The sequence below is a fragment of the Cnephaeus nilssonii genome (assembly GCF_951640355.1).
Source record: "Cnephaeus nilssonii genome assembly, chromosome: 15".
In the NCBI taxonomy this organism is placed as follows: domain Eukaryota; kingdom Metazoa; phylum Chordata; class Mammalia; order Chiroptera; family Vespertilionidae; genus Cnephaeus; species Cnephaeus nilssonii.
Window position 1 is genome coordinate 56,468,149 of NC_137086.1, and position 25,571 is coordinate 56,493,719.

Consider the following 25,571-nt stretch of genomic DNA (forward strand, 5'->3'; position numbering starts at 1 on the left):
CTCTCTCTCTCTCCCTTCTGTTTCCTTTCCTCCCTCTGAGATCAATAAATACATATATTTTTTAAAAGTTACGTATGGATAATGTGGGCCCTATTAGACAGAGTACTTCAAGACACTAGAAACAGATTTGAAAACAGTCATCCCTGAATCTCGGGACACCTTTCCTCCACACCTCCACACAGAAGAAATGTATGGGGCCAGTAGTGTTCACAGCAGAAACAGGAAGCTCACCATCAGACACTTCCCAACTGCCCTTCCCTTCTCCTCCCTCCTCCTCCTCCTCCTCCTCCTCTTCCTTCTCCTCCTCTTCCTCCTCCTCCTCCTCCTCCTCCTCGTTCTTCTCCTCCTCCTCCAGGGCTGAGGCACCTCCTTCAGGAGCACTTTGCTACTAAACGACCCCATGTCCCTTGCAATTTGGCCTGTTCTGGCCAAGGGTTCATGCAAGGGTCTCATAATTGATTTCTGAGACACTATTTTCCTTCCTGATAGAAAGCACAATAGGGAAGTGAGAACTTTTTTCCTCTCTTGGATGCTGGGAGCTGTTGCCGCCACTTTGTTGCTGGCAGCTTACCCTGATATCATTGAGCAGCTGAATTCAATATTGGATCCACCTACCTGTGGATTGGTCATTTTGTGAGAAAAACAAATCCCTACTTGTGTTTCATCAGTATTCTGCTGCTTATAATTCTCAGCTTCCACACTGAATGAGATCCTTAAAACTCCTGAGGGTGGACAAGCTTGTAGCATTTCATGGTATAGCAAACACAAGTATGGAAGCAGAGAGGAGGACAGAGGAAAGATGAGAGATGCCTGAAAGAACACCAGTCTTCCAACGACCCCAGAGGGAAACGTTGGGACACGGGGCATGACACAGCTCTAAGCAGGGCTGGGAGAGTGTGATGCCAATGAGGATCTCAAAAGTGTGACCAGAGAAAAGGGGCGAGGGGGAGACAAAACTGGAAAAGAAGATAAGGTCACGTCACGGAGGGCCTGGACGGACACACTAAGGATTTTGGACTTGATTCTCAAGGCCATAGGAAACCACTGTTAGTTCCCATAAGAGACATGATCACATTTACATTTTCAAAAGATCCTTCGGGCTGCTGGTAGAGAATGGTTAGGGACCCAGCCATACTAGAATTGACTGGTCAGAGAGAACACATGGTATCAAGAGGCCCTGAGGCCAATGGGGCTTAGGACTCTGGGTGCTAACCTTGATGGCTTCACACTAGAATCCTTGTATCAGGAATGGCAAGGTTGAAAGCTATCACACTCATGGGACTCGACAGGTTAGGTCTAGAAGTAACAATAAAGTAGCCAAAGGTGCCGTCTCTCTTCTCAGAACAAGAGACTCTAAGAACCAAGGGGAGAACTTACCAAAACCAAGATTTACTAAAGTGGTAAGGAGAAGGGTGTGGACTCAGTTCAAAGACAGAACAACAGTTCAGTGGCACAGACACACACACATATAGAGACAAAGTGAGGTAGAGGCTGCGAGGAAGGAAGCGACCTCAAGAATGAGAGTCCGAGAGAAGTGACAGGACCTGACATCCCATCACCTGGGCTGTACGCTACGTTGTTCAGCAGCCAGTTACTGAGCTCTCGGCGGACACACAAGGATGTTCCCACCAGGAGGCTGGACTCACTTAAAGCCACTGTGAAGGCCCCTAACACCTGGGCCCACCTAAGGCACTGGGTCTGATGCTACGTGTAAAAGGACACCACTGCGAGGTTTTGGGCCAGTGAGTGACAATCTCTGAATTTCCTGTCATTTCAAACCCTTAAAGGTGCAGACTTGAAAATGAGGCCGACATGAGCAGTGACTTTCCTGAGATCTCAGGCTGGACCTCGGGCCTGTTTTGTCTAGTGTCCCATTCTGTGTCCCACTCATTCTTGTCACGCTTCCACCTCTATGTTTGCTCATCAGATTTTTGGGAGGCCAGCCCACAGGTGTTAGGGGCCTTGTCTCATCTACACCTGATGACTTCCTATGGAAATAGCGTCCAGCATCCTCCTCATGGGCCAGCTTTGCAGACTGGGGGACTCCCTGAGAGGCACAGAGGCTTCTCCGGGGCACAGAACAAGTAAGGACAAGGAGGTGTGAACACAGCTTTCCCTCCCAAGCCGGGGTGCCTCGCACATTCCCAGAGAGCTGGGCAGAGGGCTGTGCTGGATACTGGGTATTGGTGTACAGGTATGGAGATAACATGGGCCAGGAGGGTGAGAGGCCAACAGTCCACAGGGGCCTTTGGGTGGCTCTGATTGGAGGAAGGGGCACAGGTCGTGGAACCTTGAAGGGGTGACCTCACTTCCTTACTGAGAGAAATTGGAACCGTGGTAACCAGGTACCCACATTCTGGAGACAACTGCCTTTCCAGCTCACTTGAGTGGAGAGGGTCAGGAGACGAGGATGTCTCTGTGTTGCTTCCCGTTCTTCCGAGGCTCTGGGCAGAAGAAAGCCCAGGCTGAGAGATGTTTCTGTTGCTGTAGAAATAGGCGCAAGCGCCACCACCGATCCCCCTTGCCCTCTGGCAGGAGGCACCCACAGGTAACCGAGGGCAGCCCAGGCCAGGCCCATCCAGGTCAGGCGCCAGCTGGGGTCACACCTGGGCAGCCCCACACCTCTTACCCCTCATCCCAGGTATGTGTGTGTGTGTGTGTGTGTGTGTGTGTGTGTGTGTGTGTGTCCGTGATGGTGAGGGACAGCGTGGGATGAGGGACGCACATCCTGGGCAGGAGCAGGTTGGTAGGTGTCAGAAGCCTGGAGGGCGTGTCATGTGAGTGCTGGGTTCGGAGATCTGCTATCCGCCTGTTAGGGTGGGTCGGGGGGCTATTCAGGGGGTCATCAACTTCACTCCCTGCCTGGAGGTCTTTGCAGATACCCCTCTCTGCCTGATCTGATCTGGGGAGCAGAATGGGTGGCGGGCATCTGCCCCACTGGCACTTCACAGGCAGGCCCCTGAGGCCTCCTTGTGTCCGGTGGGGGCTCTGTCTTTGCAGAGCTCCAACAAGGACATCGTAGAGGAGCTGGCTGACACGTTCACGTATGCCATCAACGGGTACAAAGGACAAGTGCGTCAGGCCAGGAAAACCGACCAGTGCCAAACGGAGGTGAGAGCTGGCCCACACCCAGGACCCTGAGGTGACTGGGGTGGGACCAGGAGTCAGACTCAAATCAGGGGCCTCAAAGATCTCACAGACCCACTCCCAAAGAAACCTGCACCTTCAGTCCTCCCGACCAGCTTCCTGGTAGGTAGGGGAGAAAAGCAATCTTTCTTCACGTGCTTCTTGGGATCACAGAGGAAGCATTTGTTGCTGTCTTTGCCTTATGCTCCTTTCAGTTGATTCACTCCCTGCCCCAAGTAACCTGTGGACCAGTCCCAGCTCCACTGTCCTTGTAGACCTTCCCCAAGCCTTAAACATCATCCCACTTGATAGTGCTGTGTATATAAAAAAAAAAAAAAAAAAAAGAGGGTTGGGGGCAAGGGAGGGATTAAGGTCTTAAATACTTTTCTCTGCAACCTATCACCTCACAGAGGACGACAAACCATTGCAGTGCGGCCAGGTCAGGAGCTGTGGCCTTACCCAACTCCATATCATCCCAACAAGGGCATAGTTTTCATCAGTGATTCAGGCTTTCACTGTTGCTAGACCTTGACACAAATCAATGCTTGCTAGCTCAGCGGGGCTGCCAGGAACATCCTCACTGTATCCTAACAGACGAGGTCTGCCATGACACAGGACCACACATTGGGTGGAAGGTTCCTGATGCCTCCTGGCTCAGTACCCACTCTGTCTTTGCAGAGCTCCCAGGAGGACATCATGGAGGTGCTGGCCCTTGGACCCGACTACACCACCTACCGGGTCAGGGTGCAGGTGCACCAGGCTGACGACACAGTCCAGTGCCTGTCAGAGGTGAGAGCTGGCCTCGAGGGTCTCTACACCCACAACCCCAAGACGACCTGGCAGTGCCCAGACCCACACGCAAATCTGCGGACTCCCCGGGGACCCTCCCAGGACTCTCCCTAGACTGTCCCACAGCCCCATGACAAAGGAATCCGGACCCCCACTCCTCCCTCCAGCTACATGGGAGGGTAGAAAGACACTCCTCACATATTTGTAGAAATATGAGAGAGAGATGTGGTTTGACTTCACAGTAGACTCCATGAGCGCTTGGGCATTTCGCTGATTTTGTTGTTGAAACTACCCTTGCCCCTCAGTCCACAGTCCTTGCAGAACTTGGCCAATAGCAGATGTCCTTGCCCCGGCGATGCAGCCCTTCAGTGCTGTTGGACATGGGCCCGATTCAGTTCGGCTGCCATATCAGCAGCGCTGCCTGGAACACTTCATGAAGGGTGTCGGAATGGACTGTGTTAGGTTGCTCGGGCTGCCGTAACATAGGACCACACTGGGTGGTGTCAGCAGCAGACATTCATTTTCTCACTATTCCGGAGGCTAGGAGTGAGACAGGAGGCTGTCAGCCTGGCTGGTTTCCCCTGAGGGGTCTCTCCTCAGCTTGTAGATGGCCGTCTTCTCGCTCTGTGTCACGTGGACTACCTTCTGCACTGCCATGTATCCTCCCCTCCTCTTCCAAGAACACTGGTCAGACTAGATTAAGACCCACACCACTGAATTCACTTCACCTTAATTATTTGCTTGAAGACTAAAACTCAAATGCGGACACATAATGAAGTTCTAGGGGTTGCAAATTCATGGGATTAGAGGGACACAATTCTGACCACAGTACGTGTGATGTCCTCAGCTGGAGATGGAAGCCCACTGCTGGTTGAAGGACGTGCACATGTAAACTTTGAACGGCTGCACGCAGATTCCAAATCCAAAGGGCTGTAGCAGGGACATAGCCAAAAGCAGTTTCTCATGATGGCTGCTGCCTTGCTGCAGGCCTGGCCCGGGGATTTCTCACTCACTGAAATGTTCACCTGTCCGATGCCAGGTTGTCCAACTCAATCACAGTGTTCCTTCATTGGCAATTGCCTCATGGGTACTTTGAGTCACCTGTCACTTTTCTGCCACCACATACATTGCCTCCTTCCCGAGTCCTCTGCTCAGATTACTGCCTGGTGATCACCTTTCTCCAGTCTGCAGTCTCCAAGCATTTGCCACCTGGCAGGATCTGGGATCTCCATAATGACGGTCTTAAAATGCCCTTGAGTGTAAAAGGATGAAATATAACTTTCTCCTTTGAAGTCAATGGTTGTCATAGGCCATGTCAACTGGGTACACTGTTCCCACGCTGGGGAGGGACAAGGTTCCCACACCCTTTCCACCCATGTCGGGAGCAGATGAAGTCTCCAGTACCTGCGAGGGGATGTCCTGCAGGACAGGTCCCAGTTCTGACCTGCATGCCCTTCACCGGACATTTCATATCCCTAAGCCTCTGTGTTCTCATCTCTATAACGGGGAGGTTTCTAGACGACTCACAGGGCCCGTGCACTTCATATACACTATTCCCACAAGGAGGTTTGTTGTTCCTCAGCTAAGAAAAGAAAAAAAAAATAATGATGCCTAGAAGGTGACAATTTTCTGAACATGCACAGAACTTAAGTGGCACTTTGAAGACCTAGAACCTCGTTCAGCCTGGGCACTCCTGTCCCTCCTCTCGCACACGTCCCTGTGGGGCTGGGACCTCCCGAATGAGCTCCAGACCTCGATCCTTGTGGGATTCACGGTCATGCCGCTGACTGGATGTCCTTCCGTGTCCCTCCCAGTGCGCAGCTGAGGTAACTGGGAACCTACCTGAGTCCTGCAGGCTGCAGGCCCTCCATGAGGGCACCTTGGAGCAAGTGGCCACGTCCATGGTACCAGCTTTCCCGGGGGGAAACCTATCCCATGTCTCCACCCTGGCCTTCTCCAGAGCCCAACAGTTCCTCGAAGAGCTGCTAACTAGGTGAGCACACACTCGTGCCTCTGCCCACTGCAAGCTGTGAGTCTTGAAAACGTCACCACATCTTTCCGAGTCTCAGTATGCTCCTCTGAAAAGTGGGGTGGTGGGGGATAAACCTCATAGCACTGCTGTGGGGACAAGCCGTGGCAGGTCCCACCTGCTCCCTGGCTCTTCAGGCAGGGTTGCTGGACGCGCGCCGGTTGTTTGTGGCAATTATCTCACTCTGTCCCATGGAAAGAACGCTGACTCACCCATCAGCGGCCTGTGGCATCGGAGTTTGGAAAAGCACATGGAAAGCAACCTGTCAAGCAGTTGGAGATTTCACCTAGCTGGTCCTCGGCCTTGGTGTAGCCACACTGGGGATCTCGGGCGGGTAGCAGGGGCCCCAAGCCCACTCAGATGGATGGGAGGGTGCTGGTTGGAGTTTATTTACTCGACAATGTGTATGAAGCTCCTACTACAGGCAAGCACGTTTGGAGACACTTTGCCCGACTCAAGGAATGAAGCAGACACGATCCCTGGGCCTCAGTTCTAGGCAGTGGGTCCAGCAGTCACGCTGTCCATCATTCACAGGTCCTGTCCACCATCCATCAGAGCTGATGCCAGCAAGGTGTTTTGTACCTCTGGAGGCACACCTCCTTATAAGCACCGGGGTGACACGCCGCAGGACCAAGTCATGAAGTGAGTGGTCTCTGGGCCCAGAAGGAGGGCCCCCTGTGTCAGCAGAGTGGGGACTGTGAGGTGGGGGAGTGCCCGGCGGAACCCTGATCTTATACATCTTCTGATTCCCAAGAAAGGCCTGAGCTCTGGTGGCTTCTATTCTAGGAGGACAAGAGTCAAAGAGGACAGAGGATGGGGCCCCGGGTATTGTAGACCCAGAGGGGAGGCTGGGCTGAGTTGTCCCTCAGAGTCTCCTTCCCCGCAACACCCATCGCGCTCTGCCTGCCCCCTCTCTCCATCCACCTCCACTGACCACCGGGGCGGGCCTCAGAACAGGATTGTGGCGAGCAGGCTGCTCGGGAGTCTGTCTCAGTCCTCAGCCCAGATGCCCAGGGGCATGGAGGCCTGGGCTGGGCAGTGTACAGGACCTTCAGGAGAGCCGCCAGTGGGAAGAAGAGGCTCACACAGACTCTGCGTTCAACCTGCTGGATCCCACATCTGCTACAAACACAACAGACACACAGGGGTTGGGGGTGGCGTGGAGGGGACTGCACAGAGGCTCAGTCCCAAACAAGAGTGCCATGGGAGGGCAGAGTGGAAGGAAAGACCGGAATTCTGACTTGACTGCCCACCTGCCTCTCCCCAGGGCCATTGCTTCGCTCGTGGGGACCTGGCTGGACCATGTCCAGGATTTTGGGCAGCCCCTGCCTTTCCCCTTGGTGGAGGCAGAGCAGGCCTTGGTGCCCATCAACTCCCCTGCATCACGCCTGGTTGGCCACGCCCCAAATCTAGAGCTGGAGCATCTTGAGCCCACCGAGGCAACCCGGGAAGGTGAGGGGGACTGATAACCTGGGCAGATAATCTGGGGAGGGCAGGCTCATGGGCGGGAGTTCCCTTAAAGGCGGTGGCATCTTTCCAGTCTGTGGAAAGTCACGGGAAAGCCAGGTGTGTGAGTAAATCTCTCTCTTTCTCCTGCTCCAGGTCCACACCCGGAGCTCCAGAGCTCTCCAGAGCCAGAGGAAGGGCCTGCTCAGGGGCCAGAGCCTGGTCCAGAGAGAGGCCCCGCCCTGGCCTGGCCTGGCCTGAGGCAGTACCTGAAGCCACTCTGGAGACAGCTGCTGCCGGTGCTGCAAGCCTTCTCTGGTGCTGTCATAAGAGTCCTAGGCGATTATCTTAAATAACTAATAAGAGGAATACGCCCCAACTGTATATGTATAATAGTAAATAATGATAATTTCCAATAATACCTAGCTATTTATGTAGACAATAATCCATTAAATTAAATACTCTTTTGAATAAATAGAAATAAAATTGTTGATTCTAAACACGTGTAGGCCTTATATATTCACGTACATATACCTAATTTCATATATATGTGTACACACATACATATATACATACACACACATACATGTGTACACATATATGCTGCCATGGAAGCATGCTCACTGCATAATACAGTGGTAAAATAATGTTTGAAACATTTAATTTGTTCTGATGATTAAGTATAAACTGATAAAATGGAGAAAGGAAATCTGGAAATATATGCATCAAAATGTGAACACTGGTGAACTGGAGGAAGTCAAACTTCTAGAAGTGACAGTTTCTTCTCATTTCCTTACGTATAGTTTCAGGTTTTACACAAGGATCATCTATCCAATATATAAATAGGCAGCAGACAGAGGAATGGAGAGGCAGAGAAACATCGATGAAAGGCGCATCAGCTGCCTCCTGCCCACCCCCGAATGGAACTGACCGCAAAACCCTGCCACGTGCCCTACTGGGAACTGATCCGGAAACCTTTCAGTGCAAGGGGAGATGCCCATCCAAATGAGCCACATCAGCCAGGGCTAGGCTAAATAAATATTTTAAAAATATACTTGGATTGATTTCAGGGAGAGCGAAGGGGAGGGAAACGTAAATGATGAGAGAGAATCATTCCTCGGCAGCCTCCTTCACGACCCCTATTGGTGATCCAGTCTGCAACCCGGGCACGTGCCCTGACCCGGAAGCAAGCCAACCGTGAACTCCTGCCTGCTTCACAGGCGCACCTGACTGTGCAACACTGGCCAGACTCAATAATATCTTTCCAAACTTTCCCAAGTGCCAATTTATATCTTGAAACGCTCTCATTAAAAGCAAAAGTTACTCACTGGGCTGCATTCCACTTCACTCAGTGTTTAGCTTGATTTGCTACTTGAGCAGCAACAACCACTACACTACATGTGAACAATATTTAAAACCACTAGGGATAGAAAGAGCATTGCTTTGGTTGCAACAGGAATAATTCAAAACAACTCCCTCCACTAAACACTTCCTTAATCATTTTCCTTCCCCAGTGAGCCCAGAATTTAACTCACCAGTCTAACTCATCTGAGGAAGAGGCAACGGTTCCACTGGCACAGGGCGGGACGGAAACATGGTACGCAGCCCTGGTTCTACCGGAAGGGCCACAGTTCACTGTCACCACTGGAACAATCTATCATTAAAATTAAAACCATTGTGTCAAACACTTTTAAGCAGAAAAGGAAAAGGGAATGCCATTAGTAGGTGAGTATTTCAAAAGGAGGCATGCTGTGCAAGACCGATCCACGCAGTGCTGTGGCCCAATCATCCAAAGCTCATCATTCCCACCTGAAAACTCTTGCTCTGAGGGGAGACACATTTCCTTTCTTTCATTTCATACTTGCTTTCAAAGGAAACCAGCTGGTCTATACACCAAGCCAACACTCCTCCTTGGGTATCCAACAAGAGAAACCTAAATGTCTAAGTGAATTTTAACTTTTACTTAATTTGAATTAATGAAAGTTTAATTTAAAAAAGTGATATGTGGTGGCCAGGCTGCTGTGGCTCAATGGTTGCGCGTCAAACCCTGAACCAGGAAGTCCCAGTTTCATTCTCAGTCAGGGCACATACCTGGGTTGCAGTCTAGGGGCTATGTGATCAAGGAGGCTCTCTCATCACTGATGTTTCTCTCTCCCCCCACCCCCCTCTCTCTCTCCCTTCTGTTTCCTTTCCTCCCTCTGAGATCAATAAATACATATATTTTTTAAAAGTTACGTATGGATAATGTGGGCCCTATTAGACAGAGTACTTCAAGACACTAGAAACAGATTTGAAAACAGTCATCCCTGAATCTCGGGACACCTTTCCTCCACACCTCCACACAGAAGAAATGTATGGGGCCAGTAGTGTTCACAGCAGAAACAGGAAGCTCACCATCAGACACTTCCCAACTGCCCTTCCCTTCTCCTCCCTCCTCCTCCTCCTCCTCCTCCTCCTCTTCCTTCTCCTCCTCTTCCTCCTCCTCCTCCTCCTCCTCCTCGTTCTTCTCCTCCTCCTCCAGGGCTGAGGCACCTCCTTCAGGAGCACTTTGCTCCTAAACGACCCCATGTCCCTTGCAATTTGGCCTGTTCTGGCCAAGGGTTCATGCAAGGGTCTCATAATTGATTTCTGAGACACTATTTTCCTTCCTGATAGAAAGCACAATAGGGAAGTGAGAACTTTTTTCCTCTCTTGGATGCTGGGAGCTGTTGCCGCCACTTTGTTGCTGGCAGCTTACCCTGATATCATTGAGCAGCTGAATTCAATATTGGATCCACCTACCTGTGGATTGGTCATTTTGTGAGAAAAACAAATCCCTACTTGTGTTTCATCAGTATTCTGCTGCTTATAATTCTCAGCTTCCACACTGAATGAGATCCTTAAAACTCCTGAGGGTGGACAAGCTTGTAGCATTTCATGGTATAGCAAACACAAGTATGGAAGCAGAGAGGAGGACAGAGGAAAGATGAGAGATGCCTGAAAGAACACCAGTCTTCCAACGACCCCAGAGGGAAACGTTGGGACACGGGGCATGACACAGCTCTAAGCAGGGCTGGGAGAGTGTGATGCCAATGAGGATCTCAAAAGTGTGACCAGAGAAAAGGGGCGAGGGGGAGACAAAACTGGAAAAGAAGATAAGGTCACGTCACGGAGGGCCTGGACGGACACACTAAGGATTTTGGACTTGATTCTCAAGGCCATAGGAAACCACTGTTAGTTCCCATAAGAGACATGATCACATTTACATTTTCAAAAGATCCTTCGGGCTGCTGGTAGAGAATGGTTAGGGACCCAGCCATACTAGAATTGACTGGTCAGAGAGAACACATGGTATCAAGAGGCCCTGAGGCCAATGGGGCTTAGGACTCTGGGTGCTAACCTTGATGGCTTCACACTAGAATCCTTGTATCAGGAATGGCAAGGTTGAAAGCTATCACACTCATGGGACTCGACAGGTTAGGTCTAGAAGTAACAATAAAGTAGCCAAAGGTGCCGTCTCTCTTCTCAGAACAAGAGACTCTAAGAACCAAGGGGAGAACTTACCAAAACCAAGATTTACTAAAGTGGTAAGGAGAAGGGTGTGGACTCAGTTCAAAGACAGAACAACAGTTCAGTGGCACAGACACACACACATATAGAGACAAAGTGAGGTAGAGGCTGCGAGGAAGGAAGCGACCTCAAGAATGAGAGTCCGAGAGAAGTGACAGGACCTGACATCCCATCACCTGGGCTGTACGCTACGTTGTTCAGCAGCCAGTTACTGAGCTCTCGGCGGACACACAAGGATGTTCCCACCAGGAGGCTGGACTCACTTAAAGCCACTGTGAAGGCCCCTAACACCTGGGCCCACCTAAGGCACTGGGTCTGATGCTACGTGTAAAAGGACACCACTGCGAGGTTTTGGGCCAGTGAGTGACAATCTCTGAATTTCCTGTCATTTCAAACCCTTAAAGGTGCAGACTTGAAAATGAGGCCGACATGAGCAGTGACTTTCCTGAGATCTCAGGCTGGACCTCGGGCCTGTTTTGTCTAGTGTCCCATTCTGTGTCCCACTCATTCTTGTCACGCTTCCACCTCTATGTTTGCTCATCAGATTTTTGGGAGGCCAGCCCACAGGTGTTAGGGGCCTTGTCTCATCTACACCTGATGACTTCCTATGGAAATAGCGTCCAGCATCCTCCTCATGGGCCAGCTTTGCAGACTGGGGGACTCCCTGAGAGGCACAGAGGCTTCTCCGGGGCACAGAACAAGTAAGGACAAGGAGGTGTGAACACAGCTTTCCCTCCCAAGCCGGGGTGCCTCGCACATTCCCAGAGAGCTGGGCAGAGGGCTGTGCTGGATACTGGGTATTGGTGTACAGGTATGGAGATAACATGGGCCAGGAGGGTGAGAGGCCAACAGTCCACAGGGGCCTTTGGGTGGCTCTGATTGGAGGAAGGGGCACAGGTCGTGGAACCTTGAAGGGGTGACCTCACTTCCTTACTGAGAGAAATTGGAACCGTGGTAACCAGGTACCCACATTCTGGAGACAACTGCCTTTCCAGCTCACTTGAGTGGAGAGGGTCAGGAGACGAGGATGTCTCTGTGTTGCTTCCCGTTCTTCCGAGGCTCTGGGCAGAAGAAAGCCCAGGCTGAGAGATGTTTCTGTTGCTGTAGAAATAGGCGCAAGCGCCACCACCGATCCCCCTTGCCCTCTGGCAGGAGGCACCCACAGGTAACCGAGGGCAGCCCAGGCCAGGCCCATCCAGGTCAGGCGCCAGCTGGGGTCACACCTGGGCAGCCCCACACCTCTTACCCCTCATCCCAGGTATATGTGTGTGTGTGTGTGTGTGTGTGTGTGTGTGTGTGTGTGTGTCCGTGATGGTGAGGGACAGCGTGGGATGAGGGACGCACATCCTGGGCAGGAGCAGGTTGGTAGGTGTCAGAAGCCTGGAGGGCGTGTCATGTGAGTGCTGGGTTCGGAGATCTGCTATCCGCCTGTTAGGGTGGGTCGGGGGGCTATTCAGGGGGTCATCAACTTCACTCCCTGCCTGGAGGTCTTTGCAGATACCCCTCTCTGCCTGATCTGATCTGGGGAGCAGAATGGGTGGCGGGCATCTGCCCCACTGGCACTTCACAGGCAGGCCCCTGAGGCCTCCTTGTGTCCGGTGGGGGCTCTGTCTTTGCAGAGCTCCAACAAGGACATCGTAGAGGAGCTGGCTGACACGTTCACGTATGCCATCAACGGGTACAAAGGACAAGTGCGTCAGGCCAGGAAAACCGACCAGTGCCAAACGGAGGTGAGAGCTGGCCCACACCCAGGACCCTGAGGTGACTGGGGTGGGACCAGGAGTCAGACTCAAATCAGGGGCCTCAAAGATCTCACAGACCCACTCCCAAAGAAACCTGCACCTTCAGTCCTCCCGACCAGCTTCCTGGTAGGTAGGGGAGAAAAGCAATCTTTCTTCACGTGCTTCTTGGGATCACAGAGGAAGCATTTGTTGCTGTCTTTGCCTTATGCTCCTTTCAGTTGATTCACTCCCTGCCCCAAGTAACCTGTGGACCAGTCCCAGCTCCACTGTCCTTGTAGACCTTCCCCAAGCCTTAAACATCATCCCACTTGATAGTGCTGTGTATTTAAAAAAAAAAAAAAAGAGGGTTGGGGGCAAGGGAGGGATTAAGGTCTTGAATACTTTTCTCTGCAACCTATCACCTCACAGAGGACGACAAACCATTGCAGTGCGGCCAGGTCAGGAGCTGTGGCCTTACCCAACTCCATATCATCCCAACAAGGGCATAGTTTTCATCAGTGATTCAGGCTTTCACTGTTGCTAGACCTTGACACAAATCAATGCTTGCTAGCTCAGCGGGGCTGCCAGGAACATCCTCACTGTGTCCTAACAGACGAGGTCTGCCATGACACAGGACCACACATTGGGTGGAAGGTTCCTGATGCCTCCTGGCTCAGTACCCACTCTGTCTTTGCAGAGCTCCCAGGAGGACATCATGGAGGTGCTGGCCCTTGGACCCGACTACACCACCTACCGGGTCAGGGTGCAGGTGCACCAGGCTGACGACACAGTCCAGTGCCTGTCAGAGGTGAGAGCTGGCCTCGAGGGTCTCTACACCCACAACCCCAAGACGACCTGGCAGTGCCCAGACCCACACGCAAATCTGCGGACTCCCCGGGGACCCTCCCAGGACTCTCCCTAGACTGTCCCACAGCCCCATGACAAAGGAATCCGGACCCCCACTCCTCCCTCCAGCTACATGGGAGGGTAGAAAGACACTCCTCACATATTTGTAGAAATATGAGAGAGAGATGTGGTTTGACTTCACAGTAGACTCCATGAGCGCTTGGGCATTTCGCTGATTTTGTTGTTGAAACTACCCTTGCCCCTCAGTCCACAGTCCTTGCAGAACTTGGCCAATAGCAGATGTCCTTGCCCCGGCGATGCAGCCCTTCAGTGCTGTTGGACATGGGCCCGATTCAGTTCGGCTGCCATATCAGCAGCGCTGCCTGGAACACTTCATGAAGGGTGTCGGAATGGACTGTGTTAGGTTGCTCGGGCTGCCGTAACATAGGACCACACTGGGTGGTGTCAGCAGCAGACATTCATTTTCTCACTATTCCGGAGGCTAGGAGTGAGACAGGAGGCTGTCAGCCTGGCTGGTTTCCCCTGAGGGGTCTCTCCTCAGCTTGTAGATGGCCGTCTTCTCGCTCTGTGTCACGTGGACTCCCTTCTGCACTGCCATGTATCCTCCCCTCCTCTTCCAAGGACACTGGTCAGACTAGATTAAGACCCACACCACTGAATTCACTTCACCTTAATTATTTGCTTGAAGACTAAAACTCAAATGCGGACACATAATGAAGTTCTAGGGGTTGCAAATTCATGGGATTAGAGGGACACAATTCTGACCACAGTACGTGTGATGTCCTCAGCTGGAGATGGAAGCCCACTGCTGGTTGAAGGACGTGCACATGTAAACTTTGAACGGCTGCACGCAGATTCCAAATCCAAAGGGCTGTAGCAGGGACATAGCCAAAAGCAGTTTCTCATGATGGCTGCTGCCTTGCTGCAGGCCTGGCCCGGGGATTTCTCACTCACTGAAATGTTCACCTGTCCGATGCCAGGTTGTCCAACTCAATCACAGTGTTCCTTCATTGGCAATTGCCTCATGGGTACTTTGAGTCACCTGTCACTTTTCTGCCACCACATACATTGCCTCCTTCCCGAGTCCTCTGCTCAGATTACTGCCTGGTGATCACCTTTCTCCAGTCTGCAGTCTCCAAGCATTTGCCACCTGGCAGGATCTGGGATCTCCATAATGACGGTCTTAAAATGCCCTTGAGTGTAAAAGGATGAAATATAACTTTCTCCTTTGAAGTCAATGGTTGTCATAGGCCATGTCAACTGGGTACACTGTTCCCACGCTGGGGAGGGACAAGGTTCCCACACCCTTTCCACCCATGTCGGGAGCAGATGAAGTCTCCAGTACCTGCGAGGGGATGTCCTGCAGGACAGGTCCCAGTTCTGACCTGCATGCCCTTCACCGGACATTTCATATCCCTAAGCCTCTGTGTTCTCATCTCTATAACGGGGAGGTTTCTAGACGACTCACAGGGCCCGTGCACTTCATATACACTATTCCCACAAGGAGGTTTGTTGTTCCTCAGCTAAGAAAAGAAAAAAAAAAATAATGATGCCTAGAAGGTGACAATTTTCTGAACATGCACAGAACTTAAGTGGCACTTTGAAGACCTAGAACCTCGTTCAGCCTGGGCACTCCTGTCCCTCCTCTCGCACACGTCCCTGTGGGGCTGGGACCTCCCGAATGAGCTCCAGACCTCGATCCTTGTGGGATTCACGGTCATGCCGCTGACTGGATGTCCTTCCGTGTCCCTCCCAGTGCGCAGCTGAGGTAACTGGGAACCTACCTGAGTCCTGCAGGCTGCAGGCCCTCCATGAGGGCACCTTGGAGCAAGTGGCCACGTCCATGGTACCAGCTTTCCCGGGGGGAAACCTATCCCATGTCTCCACCCTGGCCTTCTCCAGAGCCCAACAGTTCCTCGAAGAGCTGCTAACTAGGTGAGCACACACTCGTGCCTCTGCCCACTGCAAGCTGTGAGTCTTGAAAACGTCACCACATCTTTCCGAGTCTCAGTATGCTCCTCTGAAAAGTGGGGTGGTGGGGGATAAACCTCATAGCACTGCTGTGGGGACAAGCCGTGGCAGGTCCCACCTGCTCCCTGGCTCTTCAGGCAGGGTTGCTGGACGCGCGCCGGTTGTTTGTGGCAATTATCTCACTCTGTCCCATGGAAAGAACGCTGACTCACCCATCAGCGGCCTGTGGCATCGGAGTTTGGAAAAGCACATGGAAAGCAACCTGTCAAGCAGTTGGAGATTTCACCTAGCTGGTCCTCGGCCTTGGTGTAGCCACACTGGGGATCTCGGGCGGGTAGCAGGGGCCCCAAGCCCACTCAGATGGATAGGAGGGTGCTGGTTGGAGTTTATTTACTCGACAATGTGTATGAAGCTCCTACTACAGGCAAGCACGTTTGGAGACACTTTGCCCGACTCAAGGAATGAAGCAGACACGATCCCTGGGCCTCAGTTCTAGGCAGTGGGTCCAGCAGTCACGCTGTCCATCATTCACAGGTCCTGTCCACCATCCATCAGAGCTGATGCCAGCAAGGTGTTTTGTACCTCTGGAGGCACACCTCCTTATAAGCACCGGGGTGACACGCCGCAGGACCAAGTCATGAAGTGAGTGGTCTCTGGGCCCAGAAGGAGGGCCCCCTGTGTCAGCAGAGTGGGGACTGTGAGGTGGGGGAGTGCCCGGCGGAACCCTGATCTTATACATCTTCTGATTCCCAAGAAAGGCCTGAGCTCTGGTGGCTTCTATTCTAGGAGGACAAGAGTCAAAGAGGACAGAGGATGGGGCCCCGGGTATTGTAGACCCAGAGGGCAGGCTGGGCTGAGTTGTCCCTCAGAGTCTCCTTCCCCGCAACACCCATCGCGCTCTGCCTGCCCCCTCTCTCCATCCACCTCCACTGACCACCGGGGCGGGCCTCAGAACAGGATTGTGGCGAGCAGGCTGCTCGGGAGTCTGTCTCAGTCCTCAGCCCAGATGCCCAGGGGCATGGAGGCCTGGGCTGGGCAGTGTACAGGACCTTCAGGAGAGCCGCCAGTGGTAAGAAGAGGCTCACACAGACTCTGCGTTCAACCTGCTGGATCCCACATCTGCTACAAACACAACAGACACACAGGGGTTGGGGGTGGCGTGGAGGGGACTGCACAGAGGCTCAGTCCCAAACAAGAGTGCCATGGGAGGGCAGAGTGGAAGGAAAGACCGGAATTCTGACTTGACGGCCCACCTGCCTCTCCCCAGGGCCATTGCTTCGCTCGTGGGGACCTGGCTGGACCATGTCCAGGATTTTGGGCAGCCCCTGCCTTTCCCCTTGGTGGAGGCAGAGCAGGCCTTGGTGCCCATCAACTCCCCTGCATCACGCCTGGTTGGCCACGCCCCAAATCTAGAGCTGGAGCATCTTGAGCCCACCGAGGCAACCCGGGAAGGTGAGGGGGACTGATAACCTGGGCAGATAATCTGGGGAGGGCAGGCTCATGGGCGGGAGTTCCCTTAAAGGCGGTGGCATCTTTCCAGTGTGTGGAAAGTCACGGGAAAGCCAGGTGTGTGAGTAAATCTCTCTCTTTCTCCTGCTCCAGGTCCACACCCGGAGCTCCAGAGCTCTCCAGAGCCAGAGGAAGGGCCTGCTCAGGGGCCAGAGCCTGGTCCAGAGAGAGGCCCCGCCCTGGCCTGGCCTGGCCTGAGGCAGTACCTGAAGCCACTCTGGAGACAGCTGCTGCCGGTGCTGCAAGCCTTCTCTGGTGCTGTTATAAGAGTCCTAGGCGATTATCTTAAATAACTAATAAGAGGAATACGCCCCAACTGTATATGTATAATAGTAAATAATGATAATTTCCAATAATACCTAGCTATTTATGTAGACAATAATCCATTAAATTAAATACTCTTTTGAATAAATAGAAATAAAATTGTTGATTCTAAACACGTGTAGGCCTTATATATTCACGTACATATACCTAATTTCATATATATGTGTACACACATACATATATACATACACACACATACATGTGTACACATATATGCTGCCATGGAAGCATGCTCACTGCATAATACAGTGGTAAAATAATGTTTGAAACATTTAATTTGTTCTGATGATTAAGTATAAACTGATAAAATGGAGAAAGGAAATCTGGAAATATATGCATCAAAATGTGAACACTGGTGAACTGGAGGAAGTCAAACTTCTAGAAGTGACAGTTTCTTCTCATTTCCTTACGTATAGTTTCAGGTTTTACACAAGGATCATCTATCCAATATATAAATAGGCAGCAGACAGAGGAATGGAGAGGCAGAGGAACATCGATGAAAGGCGCATCAGCTGCCTCCTGCCCACCCCCGAATGGAACTGACCGCGAAACCCTGCCACGTGCCCTACTGGGAACTGATCCGGAAACCTTTCAGTGCAAGGGGAGATGCCCATCCAAATGAGCCACATCAGCCAGGGCTAGGCTAAATAAATATTTTAAAAATATACTTGGATTGATTTCAGGGAGAGCGAAGGGGAGGGAAACGTAAATGATGAGAGAGAATCATTCCTCGGCAGCCTCCTTCACGACCCCTATTGGTGATCCAGTCTGCAACCCGGGCACGTGCCCTGACCCGGAAGCAAGCCAACCGTGAACTCCTGCCTGCTTCACAGGCGCACCTGACTGTGCAACACTGGCCAGACTCAATAATATCTTTCCAAACTTTCCCAAGTGCCAATTTATATCTTGAAACGCTCTCATTAAAAGCAAAAGTTACTCACTGGGCTGCATTCCACTTCACTCAGTGTTTAGCTTGATTTGCTACTTGAGCAGCAACAACCACTACACTACATGTGAACAATATTTAAAACCACTAGGGATAGAAAGAGCATTGCTTTGGTTGCAACAGGAATAATTCAAAACAACTCCCTCCACTAAACACTTCCTTAATCATTTTCCTTCCCCAGTGAGCCCAGAATTTAACTCACCAGTCTAACTCATCTGAGGAAGAGGCAACGGTTCCACTGGCACAGGGCGGGACGGAAACATGGTACGCAGCCCTGGTTCTACCGGAAGGGCCACAGTTCACTGTCACCACTGGAACAATCTATCATTAAAATTAAAACCATTGTGTCAAACACTTTTAAGCAGAAAAGGAAAAGGGAATGCCATTAGTAGGTGAGTATTTCAAAAGGAGGCATGCTGTGCAAGACCGATCCACGCAGTGCTGTGGCCCAATCATCCAAAGCTCATCATTCCCACCTGAAAACTCTTGCTCTGAGGGGAGACACATTTCCTTTCTTTCATTTCATACTTGCTTTCAAAGGAAACCAGCTGGTCTATACACCAAGCCAACACTCCTCCTTGGGTATCCAACAAGAGAAACCTAAATGTCTAAGTGAATTTTAACTTTTACTTAATTTGAATTAATGAAAGTTTAATTTAAAAAAGTGATATGTGGTGGCCAGGCTGCTGTGGCTCAATGGTTGCGCGTCAAACCCTGAACCAGGAAGTCCCAGTTTCATTCTCAGTCAGGGCACATACCTGGGTTGCAGTCTAGGGGCTATGTGATCAAGGAGGCTCTCTCATCACTGATGTTTCTCTCTCCCCCCACCCCCCTCTCTCTCTCCCTTCTGTTTCCTTTCCTCCCTCTGAGATCAATAAATACATATATTTTTTAAAAGTTACGTATGGATAATGTGGGCCCTATTAGACAGAGTACTTCAAGACACTAGAAACAGATTTGAAAACAGTCATCCCTGAATCTCGGGACACCTTTCCTCCACACCTCCACACAGAAGAAATGTATGGGGCCAGTAGTGTTCACAGCAGAAACAGGAAGCTCACCATCAGACACTTCCCAACTGCCCTTCCCTTCTCCTCCCTCCTCCTCCTCCTCCTCCTCCTCCTCTTCCTTCTCCTCCTCTTCCTCCTCCTCCTCCTCCTCCTCCTCGTTCTTCTCCTCCTCCTCCAGGGCTGAGGCACCTCCTTCAGGAGCACTTTGCTCCTAAACGACCCCATGTCCCTTGCAATTTGGCCTGTTCTGGCCAAGGGTTCATGCAAGGGTCTCATAATTGATTTCTGAGACACTATTTTCCTTCCTGATAGAAAGCACAATAGGGAAGTGAGAACTTTTTTCCTCTCTTGGATGCTGGGAGCTGTTGCCGCCACTTTGTTGCTGGCAGCTTACCCTGATATCATTGAGCAGCTGAATTCAATATTGGATCCACCTACCTGTGGATTGGTCATTTTGTGAGAAAAACAAATCCCTACTTGTGTTTCATCAGTATTCTGCTGCTTATAATTCTCAGCTTCCACACTGAATGAGATCCTTAAAACTCCTGAGGGTGGACAAGCTTGTAGCATTTCATGGTATAGCAAACACAAGTATGGAAGCAGAGAGGAGGACAGAGGAAAGATGAGAGATGCCTGAAAGAACACCAGTCTTCCAACGACCCCAGAGGGAAACGTTGGGACACGGGGCATGACACAGCTCTAAGCAGGGCTGGGAGAGTGTGATGCCAATGAGGATCTCAAAAGTGTGACCAGAGAAAAGGGGCGAGGGGGAGACAAAACTGGAAAAGAAGATAAGGTCACGTCACGGAGGGCCTGGACGGACACACTAAGGATTTTGGACTTGATTCTCAAGGCCATAGGAAACCACTGTTAGTTCCCATAAGAGACATGATCACATTTACATTTTCAAAAGATCCTTCGGGCTGCTGGTAGAGAATGGTTAGGGACCCAGCCATACTAGAATTGACTGGTCAGAGAGAACACATGGTATCAAGAGGCCCTGAGGCCAATGGGGCTTAGGACTCTGGGTGCTAACCTTGATGGCTTCACACTAGAATCCTTGTATCAGGAATGGCAAGGTTGAAAGCTATCACACTCATGGGACTCGACAGGTTAGGTCTAGAAGTAACAATAAAGTAGCCAAAGGTGCCGTCTCTCTTCTCAGAACAAGAGACTCTAAGAACCAAGGGGAGAACTTACCAAAACCAAGATTTACTAAAGTGGTAAGGAGAAGGGTGTGGACTCAGTTCAAAGACAGAACAACAGTTCAGTGGCACAGACACACACACATATAGAGACAAAGTGAGGTAGAGGCTGCGAGGAAGGAAGCGACCTCAAGAATGAGAGTCCGAGAGAAGTGACAGGACCTGACATCCCATCACCTGGGCTGTACGCTACGTTGTTCAGCAGCCAGTTACTGAGCTCTCGGCGGACACACAAGGATGTTCCCACCAGGAGGCTGGACTCACTTAAAGCCACTGTGAAGGCCCCTAACACCTGGGCCCACCTAAGGCACTGGGTCTGATGCTACGTGTAAAAGGACACCACTGCGAGGTTTTGGGCCAGTGAGTGACAATCTCTGAATTTCCTGTCATTTCAAACCCTTAAAGGTGCAGACTTGAAAATGAGGCCGACATGAGCAGTGACTTTCCTGAGATCTCAGGCTGGACCTCGGGCCTGTTTTGTCTAGTGTCCCATTCTGTGTCCCACTCATTCTTGTCACGCTTCCACCTCTATGTTTGCTCATCAGATTTTTGGGAGGCCAGCCCACAGGTGTTAGGGGCCTTGTCTCATCTACACCTGATGACTTCCTATGGAAATAGCGTCCAGCATCCTCCTCATGGGCCAGCTTTGCAGACTGGGGGACTCCCTGAGAGGCACAGAGGCTTCTCCGGGGCACAGAACAAGTAAGGACAAGGAGGTGTGAACACAGCTTTCCCTCCCAAGCCGGGGTGCCTCGCACATTCCCAGAGAGCTGGGCAGAGGGCTGTGCTGGATACTGGGTATTGGTGTACAGGTATGGAGATAACATGGGCCAGGAGGGTGAGAGGCCAACAGTCCACAGGGGCCTTTGGGTGGCTCTGATTGGAGGAAGGGGCACAGGTCGTGGAACCTTGAAGGGGTGACCTCACTTCCTTACTGAGAGAAATTGGAACCGTGGTAACCAGGTACCCACATTCTGGAGACAACTGCCTTTCCAGCTCACTTGAGTGGAGAGGGTCAGGAGACGAGGATGTCTCTGTGTTGCTTCCCGTTCTTCCGAGGCTCTGGGCAGAAGAAAGCCCAGGCTGAGAGATGTTTCTGTTGCTGTAGAAATAGGCGCAAGCGCCACCACCGATCCCCCTTGCCCTCTGGCAGGAGGCACCCACAGGTAACCGAGGGCAGCCCAGGCCAGGCCCATCCAGGTCAGGCGCCAGCTGGGGTCACACCTGGGCAGCCCCACACCTCTTACCCCTCATCCCAGGTATATGTGTGTGTGTGTGTGTGTGTGTGTGTGTGTGTGTGTGTGTGTCCGTGATGGTGAGGGACAGCGTGGGATGAGGGACGCACATCCTGGGCAGGAGCAGGTTGGTAGGTGTCAGAAGCCTGGAGGGCGTGTCATGTGAGTGCTGGGTTCGGAGATCTGCTATCCGCCTGTTAGGGTGGGTCGGGGGGCTATTCAGGGGGTCATCAACTTCACTCCCTGCCTGGAGGTCTTTGCAGATACCCCTCTCTGCCTGATCTGATCTGGGGAGCAGAATGGGTGGCGGGCATCTGCCCCACTGGCACTTCACAGGCAGGCCCCTGAGGCCTCCTTGTGTCCGGTGGGGGCTCTGTCTTTGCAGAGCTCCAACAAGGACATCGTAGAGGAGCTGGCTGACACGTTCACGTATGCCATCAACGGGTACAAAGGACAAGTGCGTCAGGCCAGGAAAACCGACCAGTGCCAAACGGAGGTGAGAGCTGGCCCACACCCAGGACCCTGAGGTGACTGGGGTGGGACCAGGAGTCAGACTCAAATCAGGGGCCTCAAAGATCTCACAGACCCACTCCCAAAGAAACCTGCACCTTCAGTCCTCCCGACCAGCTTCCTGGTAGGTAGGGGAGAAAAGCAATCTTTCTTCACGTGCTTCTTGGGATCACAGAGGAAGCATTTGTTGCTGTCTTTGCCTTATGCTCCTTTCAGTTGATTCACTCCCTGCCCCAAGTAACCTGTGGACCAGTCCCAGCTCCACTGTCCTTGTAGACCTTCCCCAAGCCTTAAACATCATCCCACTTGATAGTGCTGTGTATTTAAAAAAAAAAAAAAAGAGGGTTGGGGGCAAGGGAGGGATTAAGGTCTTGAATACTTTTCTCTGCAACCTATCACCTCACAGAGGACGACAAACCATTGCAGTGCGGCCAGGTCAGGAGCTGTGGCCTTACCCAACTCCATATCATCCCAACAAGGGCATAGTTTTCATCAGTGATTCAGGCTTTCACTGTTGCTAGACCTTGACACAAATCAATGCTTGCTAGCTCAGCGGGGCTGCCAGGAACATCCTCACTGTGTCCTAACAGACGAGGTCTGCCATGACACAGGACCACACATTGGGTGGAAGGTTCCTGATGCCTCCTGGCTCAGTACCCACTCTGTCTTTGCAGAGCTCCCAGGAGGACATCATGGAGGTGCTGGCCCTTGGACCCGACTACACCACCTACCGGGTCAGGGTGCAGGTGCACCAGGCTGACGACACAGTCCAGTGCCTGTCAGAGGTGAGAGCTGGCCTCGAGGGTCTCTACACCCACAACCCCAAGACGACCTGGCAGTGCCCAGACCCACACGCAAATCTGCGGACTCCCCGGGGACCCTCCCAGGACTCTCCCTAGACTGTCCCACAGCCCCATGACAAAGGAATCCGGACCCCCACTCCTCCCTCCAGCTACATGGGAGGGTAGAAAGACACTCCTCACATATTTGTAGAAATATGAGAGAGAGATGTGGTTTGACTTCACAGTAGACTCCATGAGCGCTTGGGCATTTCGCTGATTTTGTTGTTGAAACTACCCTTGCCCCTCAGTCCACAGTCCTTGCAGAACTTGGCCAATAGCAGATGTCCTTGCCCCGGCGATGCAGCCCTTCAGTGCTGTTGGACATGGGCCCGATTCAGTTCGGCTGCCATATCAGCAGCGCTGCCTGGAACACTTCATGAAGGGTGTCGGAATGGACTGTGTTAGGTTGCTCGGGCTGCCGTAACATAGGACCACACTGGGTGGTGTCAGCAGCAGACATTCATTTTCTCACTATTCCGGAGGCTAGGAGTGAGACAGGAGGCTGTCAGCCTGGCTGGTTTCCCCTGAGGGGTCTCTCCTCAGCTTGTAGATGGCCGTCTTCTCGCTCTGTGTCACGTGGACTCCCTTCTGCACTGCCATGTATCCTCCCCTCCTCTTCCAAGGACACTGGTCAGACTAGATTAAGACCCACACCACTGAATTCACTTCACCTTAATTATTTGCTTGAAGACTAAAACTCAAATGCGGACACATAATGAAGTTCTAGGGGTTGCAAATTCATGGGATTAGAGGGACACAATTCTGACCACAGTACGTGTGATGTCCTCAGCTGGAGATGGAAGCCCACTGCTGGTTGAAGGACGTGCACATGTAAACTTTGAACGGCTGCAGGCAGATTCCAAATCCAAAGGGCTGTAGCAGGGACATAGCCAAAAGCAGTTTCTCATGATGGCTGCTGCCTTGCTGCAGGCCTGGCCCGGGGATTTCTCACTCACTGAAATGTTCACCTGTCCGATGCCAGGTTGTCCAACTCAATCACAGTGTTCCTTCATTGGCAATTGCCTCATGGGTACTTTGAGTCACCTGTCACTTTTCTGCCACCACATACATTGCCTCCTTCCCGAGTCCTCTGCTCAGATTACTGCCTGGTGATCACCTTTCTCCAGTCTGCAGTCTCCAAGCATTTGCCACCTGGCAGGATCTGGGATCTCCATAATGACGGTCTTAAAATGCCCTTGAGTGTAAAAGGATGAAATATAACTTTCTCCTTTGAAGTCAATGGTTGTCATAGGCCATGTCAACTGGGTACACTGTTCCCACGCTGGGGAGGGACAAGGTTCCCACACCCTTTCCACCCATGTCGGGAGCAGATGAAGTCTCCAGTACCTGCGAGGGGATGTCCTGCAGGACAGGTCCCAGTTCTGACCTGCATGCCCTTCACCGGACATTTCATATCCCTAAGCCTCTGTGTTCTCATCTCTATAACGGGGAGGTTTCTAGACGACTCACAGGGCCCGTGCACTTCATATACACTATTCCCACAAGGAGGTTTGTTGTTCCTCAGCTAAGAAAAGAAAAAAAAAAATAATGATGCCTAGAAGGTGACAATTTTCTGAACATGCACAGAACTTAAGTGGCACTTTGAAGACCTAGAACCTCGTTCAGCCTGGGCACTCCTGTCCCTCCTCTCGCACACGTCCCTGTGGGGCTGGGACCTCCCGAATGAGCTCCAGACCTCGATCCTTGTGGGATTCACGGTCATGCCGCTGACTGGATGTCCTTCCGTGTCCCTCCCAGTGCGCAGCTGAGGTAACTGGGAACCTACCTGAGTCCTGCAGGCTGCAGGCCCTCCATGAGGGCACCTTGGAGCAAGTGGCCACGTCCATGGTACCAGCTTTCCCGGGGGGAAACCTATCCCATGTCTCCACCCTGGCCTTCTCCAGAGCCCAACAGTTCCTCGAAGAGCTGCTAACTAGGTGAGCACACACTCGTGCCTCTGCCCACTGCAAGCTGTGAGTCTTGAAAACGTCACCACATCTTTCCGAGTCTCAGTATGCTCCTCTGAAAAGTGGGGTGGTGGGGGATAAACCTCATAGCACTGCTGTGGGGACAAGCCGTGGCAGGTCCCACCTGCTCCCTGGCTCTTCAGGCAGGGTTGCTGGACGCGCGCCGGTTGTTTGTGGCAATTATCTCACTCTGTCCCATGGAAAGAACGCTGACTCACCCATCAGCGGCCTGTGGCATCGGAGTTTGGAAAAGCACATGGAAAGCAACCTGTCAAGCAGTTGGAGATTTCACCTAGCTGGTCCTCGGCCTTGGTGTAGCCACACTGGGGATCTCGGGCGGGTAGCAGGGGCCCCAAGCCCACTCAGATGGATAGGAGGGTGCTGGTTGGAGTTTATTTACTCGACAATGTGTATGAAGCTCCTACTACAGGCAAGCACGTTTGGAGACACTTTGCCCGACTCAAGGAATGAAGCAGACACGATCCCTGGGCCTCAGTTCTAGGCAGTGGGTCCAGCAGTCACGCT